At 35.7% G+C, this 6,898-nt stretch overlaps 1 pseudogene; it reads right to left on the reverse strand.

The window, feature by feature from the left end:
• Window positions 1–5,878: 5,878 nt before the first annotated feature.
• LOC131828337 (U6 spliceosomal RNA) lies at window positions 5,879–5,978 on the reverse strand (annotated as a pseudogene).
• Window positions 5,979–6,898: the final 920 nt, after the last annotated feature.

Below are 6,898 nucleotides of genomic sequence, written 5' to 3' on the forward strand. Positions count from 1 at the left end.
CTGATGCAGATTCCTTGATTTTAGTAGAGATAGTGGGAGGTTAAAGTGTCAGAAGCCAAGTGACCAGTTGAAGAAAGACATGTAGGCCCATTTATTAGAAAGGTTGGCAGGGACATAACAATAATCAGAACCTATAGGAAATTGATCACAGTGTTCTTAGGAATGGAATAGTTGGGAAGTCTATGAGAACATTGCTTGGTTATAACAGAAATCTCTTTAGTAGTGATTAAATGCTTGAGGAGGGTCATGACCTTTCACTAGGTTTCCAGACATAAGCCTGTTCATAGACCCAGAACATCTTGAATGAAGGGAAAGTCAGGTTCTCTTGAGGAAAAATCATGCAATGTTGCTGTAGGTATAGACTATGAATCTAGTCTCAAGCCTGCATAAATTTACTAGAGTGTCTCCACATTAGGGAAAAATACCCAGACCTTTGGAAATTGCTAAATATTGTTTCTAAATTGTTGCTAATTCCTAGTGACCCCAAACACCACTGTGGCTGTGATTGGGTGATACATGGAGTCAACCCAGGTGTGAGTCACAGCATACCCAGCAGTTCATAGGCTCACTTTGTTTTCATTCCCTAGTTTCTGAATGTTTAATTAGATTAGAAATGTGTGACATTTGGAAGAATCCCCACACTGGCCTTTGACCCATGGAGTAAGGGTCATCATGGTAGGAAGGGCTCATGGAAACTTCAGAACTTTTCTGCTCATAATGATAGTAAACCAGAAGCAATACCACATCTCAAAGATCAAAGGCAAAAAATGAGAGGGGTAATACCTATTGCATTCCTTATTAGCTTGCCTGTTTGGCTTATGCAGAAGTTGGATGGATTTTGGAGAATGACTGTGGATTATTTTATTAGGTGAAGACTGCAGTTGTTCAATATACAGTATCTTTACTGGAGAAAATTAGCATTGCTTCTGGCGTCTGATATGCAGTTATTGATCTGGCCAGTGTTTTTTTTTTTTTTTTCCCTCCATATTGTAAGGACCACCAAAGGTATTTGCTTTAAACTTTCACTGTTTTGCCTTATTGTATCAACCTGTCTGCTTGCTCTCTGCTGCAATATAGTCTTCAGAGGTCATGATTGCTTTGATGTTTGACAAAATGTCACTGTGGTCCACTATACTGGGGACATAATGCTGATTGGATATAATGTGTAACACTTTGTAAATTCCTTATCTTTCCATTCACCCATTTTGCCCATCTCCCTACCCCATTCCCTTCTGGCTACTATTAGTTTGCTCTCTGTAGCTATAGGTCTGATTCTGCCTTTAAAAAAAATTGAGTATCGTTGACACACAATGTTACATTAATTTCAAGTATACAACACAGTAATTCTAGAGTTTATACATTATACTAAGTTTGCCATAAGTGTAGCTACCATCTGCCACCATATAACACTGTTACAGTATCATTGATTATATTCCCTATGCGGTGCCTTTTATTCATCTGACTTATTCATTCCATAACTGAAAGACTGTATTTCCCCACTCTCCTTCACCCATTTTCCTAATCTTCAACCTCCCCTTACCTCTGACAACCATTAGTTGGTTCTCTGTATATATAGGTTTGATTCTGCTTTTTGTTTGTTCATTCATTTTTTCTTTTTTAAAAATTCCACTTATGGGTAAAATCATACAGTATTTGTTTTTCTCAATCTGAGTTATTTCACTTAGCTTAATTCCTTCTAAGTCTATCCATGTTGTCACAAATAGCATGATCTCATCCTTTTTATGGCTGCATAATATTCGTGTGTGTGTGTGTATAAAAAATATGCGTATATATGTGTATGTCTCTGTGTGTGTGTGTGTGTGTATACACATATCTGCCTTATCCATTTTTCTATTGATGGACACTTGGGTTGTTTCCATATGTTAGATATTTTAAATAATGCTGTAATAAACACAGGTGTGAATATATCATTTTAGATTAGTATTTTTGTTAGTAATTTTTATTCCTTAGGAAGACATATGTGAGCCAGAAGATAGGAGATAAACCCCCCAATCTTTCAGGAGACTGTCTTTTTAGTGAAGTTTCTAGAAATCCAATATTCAATGACACATTGAGATATTCTCTCCAAGTTGGAGGACAAGTTGCTGCTATTTCTTGTAACACCCACAAAGAAAAGATAAAAGGCATATTTGATAGGGGTAGAAGGAAACAGAGAGAGAGAGAGAGAGAGAGAATCTTAAGCAGACTCCCTGCTAAGCATGGAGTACTTATGTGGGGCTCGATCCCATGACCCAAGATCACGACCAGAGCCAAAACCAAGAGTCAGACACTTAACCAGCCAAGCCACCTGATAGGCCTCTTTCTTTTTAAAGTTTGAGATTTAGTTTTAGATTTATAGAAGACATGCGCAGATAATACAGAAAATTCCCTTAAACTCCTTGACCCTCTACCTTCCACATCTAGTTTCCCTTTATTAATATCTTGCATTACTCTGGTACATTTGTTATAATAATGAACCAATATTGATACACTATTATTAATTAAAGTCCATAATTTATTCAGAGTTCTTTAGTTTTAACTTAATGTTCTTTTTCTATTCCAGAATCCCATCAAGCATAACACAGTAAATTTCATTGTCATGTCTCCTTAGGTTTTTCTTGATAATGACAATTTCTCAGATTTTCCTTGTTTTTGATAATTTTTACAGTTTTGAGGGGTACGATTTAGGTGTTTTGTATAATGTCCTTAACTGGAATTTTTTTTTTGATGATTTTCTCATGGTTAGATTGGGGTTATGGTTTTGGGGTGGAAGACCACAGAGGTAAAAATGCCATTCTCATCACCTCATAACAAGGGTATACACCATCAACATGACTTACTTAACACTGTTGATGTTAACCTTGATCACCTGGCTGGGATGGTGTTAGATTTCTCCACTATAAAGTTACTCCTTTTCCCCTTTTGTTTCCCACCCATACAGCCCAGACATAATGGGGCGGGGAGTTATGCTCCCTTCCTTGAGGATGAAATATCTACGTAAGTTATTTGGAATTTTTCTGTAGAGGAGGTTTGTTTATTCTCTCTCATTCATTTTTAAATTTGTTAATTACACTACAAGCTCATAGATATTTGTTCTATATTTTGGATTCTAATCAGGTTCTATTTTATTTATTTGGACGCTCAGATTGTTGTATCTTTCATCTGGCTCCTGGTTTCCTCTGACATGCTACATCATGTCATTGTGGGGTGGTTTTTTTGTTTTTGTTTTTGAAGTATGGTCTTACATTCCAGCATTAGAAGAGGCTCCAGATTCATTTTGTGTTTAATTTTGCTTAAAACAGTATGTTTGACAATGTGCCTGCCCAACATATATTAATATTTCTGTTAAAAAGTATAATAGATGGTTATTCTGTGCTTAGTACTTTATTACATGCTTGGTGTAATGTTATTTTTTTCTAATAGGCAGATAATGATCATCCTCTTGGTTATCACTTACATGTTTATGCTCCTTTGCCTTTTACAAAATTTCTCCATCTCCCATATGCATTAGCTCATTTTTTAATGTCATAAAAATTTTCTGTGATAGGTATGATGGAATAATGATTTTGACTTCATGGATAATGAATCTTATCTTGACTTTTAACAGATTTTTTTAAAAGGAGAAATTAAACTCCATTTTATTGTAGTGACTGTAGCTTCTGCGAAATGTATGCAGTCATGTGTTCAGATTCTCTCTTACACAATCCTACAGGGTTTTCCTGATTATGGCAACATATGACCACAATGGATTTATGTTTTGTTTTTTCCACATTTGTTTTCCATTCCCTTTCCCATTTGAAGCCATGAAAATAATAGAAAATTTCAGTTACTTAACACCTTGGCATATTTCAGCTCACTTCAGAATGCAAAAATGTAAATTGAGGAAAACTCTATGGAATATGTTACAATTGCTCCACATCCCTTCTTAAGCATAAAATTTTCCAGGAAGCGAAATAAAATCCCCACATCACAATATGTGAAATATTTGATGCACACCCAGAATGTCAATAAAATTATAAGTTATGCCATCAAGTATGCTTTGACACAATTGTATGGAGACCTTATATATTTTAGTGCCGTCCTAGTCTTGCAAAATATAAACACATCACTTTATGGTGAACTAATGATGTTGCAATGATTTCCTTTCAAATGTCTTACTTTGTAAGGTATCAGCTGAGCTTGATTTAACTTTATTATCTTTTTTGGCGGGGAATATAGATCCTATAACTTCATGCATAGTTCATATATTTTTCTAGGATTATGTTTGATGGACTTTGAAATTATAGATAAAAATCTTTCTTTTAATTAGAGAGAAAGCCTCCCTTTATCAACACTGCACTCTAGTGTTTGCTTGTGAACATCAAGGGAGAGCACTGAAGAGTGAGTTTTGCTACAGTGACCTGCACAATTAATAGCTTCAAAAAATATTCTGGGAAGAGCGCACAGCTCAGCTCTATAGGCCTCCGCTGGGCTGAGCTGTCCCACTGAGCTATAGATAACAGAGGATCACATTTAGACATTTTAATTGAACTGCTTTTGGCTTTCTTCAGATTTTATGAGAAAAAAACCTTACAATTCTCATAAATAAAAACTATGTTGTCACCACACTGTCAGAATGCTGGAATTGAGTTTACTCTCAAGAGGGGCTATGTTTAGAGTCAAAGTTGGTTTGTCACTTCAGATAGGTTCTTTTGGAGTCCATGGTGTTTTGGAGACTCTGTTCATTTTCCCTTGCTCATTACTGACCTGATTTAAGGTGAATGGCACCTGTATAAAAATACCCCTTCCTCACCACTGCTCATCATTACAACAGGGATATGTGTGAGGTGGTTTTTCACAACTACAGAATTTTTGGGACGAAGCTGACACTTCATGCTACAAACAATTTTCTACTGAAGAATCTGTGACATGTTTGTATTACATGTAGGAACTGCCAAACTGGGAGCTAACAGTCATCCCAGAGGTTGTCACCTGTCAATAAACCTGGATAAAACTCGACTATAAACCCTACTCCATTTTCTGCCTACCTCATTTACGGTTTTCAAGGAAACAATAATCTGACACTCTTCCAGAGATCTTATGTAATTTTACAATATTTAAGTGATACATGGCCATAGAATTTAGTGTTGTTAGTTTCAGGAGATGAATCAGTTTGTGAAGGTAGCATTTAATCTATTTAAGGGTTTAATTCATCAAAATGTATTGTTCTCCAACTATGTGAATATACCTTCCATGAGGTGGAGGATATGAATGATCTCTGTTTTCGAGGAGCCTAGAGTCTTATTTAAAAAAGTATTAAATAATAATTCAAGGGAGATTATTGATAAAATAATAATCAAAGTATATCTTTCAGGAGAGTGTTTCCAACTGGGAATCAAAATGGCTTCATGGAGGTGAAAAAGTACTATTTATGGAGTGCCAACTTTACACAGTCCTCAGAAAAATGATACGTTGCTGGTGTGATCCCCACTCTACAGGAAAGAAAATAAGGCTCAGAGAAGCTAAGTACTGACCTAATGTCATAGAATAATCACAGATATTTAAATGAGGGTCACCTCTGATTCTCAAACCTCTTCTTTTTTTCAGTTAACAATTATCAAGTTCCAAAAGTAGAGATGCCAAACCAATCTATAAAACTGTTATTATTTGCTTTTCCACATGTGATTAAAATGGTGGCTCAGAATGTGTAGGTGACCCGGTTACTACTAAACAGACAACAAATGGTGGATCCAGGATTTGTATGTAGATCTTTTTCAATGCTTTTTATCATGGATAATTGTTTTCTTCTTTTTTAAAAAATTGTGCTATGAAAATTTCACATGAGTCTATCCTCTTAACAAATTTTTTAAGAGCACAATATAGCATGTTTTTTTTTTTTTAAAATATGGACTGCTTCATGAATTTGGGTGTCATCCTTGTGCAGGGGCCATGCTCTTCTTTATCTTGTTCCAATTTTAGTCTGTGTGCTGCCAAAGCAAGCCCACAGTCTTGTTAACTACAGGCACAGTGCTGCACAGCAGATCTCTGGATCTTATTAAAATTGGGTAATTGAAATTTTATACCCATTGAACAGTAACTCCCCATTCCTACTTCCCCCTTTCTCTTGTAATCACCATTCTACCCTCCATTTGTATGAGTTTGACTTATTTTGGATACTTCATGTAAGTGGAACCATGCAGTATTTGTCCTTCTGTGACTGGTTTGTTTAACTAGCATAATGTCCTCCAGGTTCATCTATATCATTGCATATGGTAGGATTTCTCTTCTCTCTCTTTTATGTTGAATGTATTCCATTGGTTGTGTATACCATGTTTTCTTTATCCATACGTCCATCCATGGACATTTAAGTTATTTCCATGTTTTGGCTCTTGAATGATGTGGGAATGCACATGTCTCTTTGAGATCCTGATTTCAGTTCTCTTGGATGAATACTCAGAAGTGGGAATCCTGGATCAGATGGTAATTTTATTTTTAATTTTGGGGGGAATTTCATAATATTTTCCATAGCAGCTGCATCATATTACATTCCCACCAATAGTGTATTATGGATAATTTTAAATACACATTGTGGAGAGAAAGGTACAATGCCCCTGCCTGTACCTGTTATTCAGACTTAACACTTATTGGCTCACAGCCATGCTTGCATTCATTTGCACCACCTTTACTGTCTCTTCTCCTAGAATTCCCTTGAAACAAGTTCCCAGACATCATATTTCATCTACAAATATTTGGGTATATGTCACTAACAAAAAAGAACTTTTGTGAAAGAGCATAGTTATAGTGCCATGTTCATATGTAAAAAATTCTAGTAATGTCTTTATATCACCCAAATCCAGTCAACATTTTTTCTCATACATGCTTTATTTGTTTGTTTGGCTAAAGATCTTATTTTGCTGGT

This window comes from Mustela lutreola, chromosome 3 (assembly GCF_030435805.1).
Source record: "Mustela lutreola isolate mMusLut2 chromosome 3, mMusLut2.pri, whole genome shotgun sequence".
In the NCBI taxonomy this organism is placed as follows: Eukaryota; Metazoa; Chordata; class Mammalia; order Carnivora; family Mustelidae; genus Mustela; species Mustela lutreola.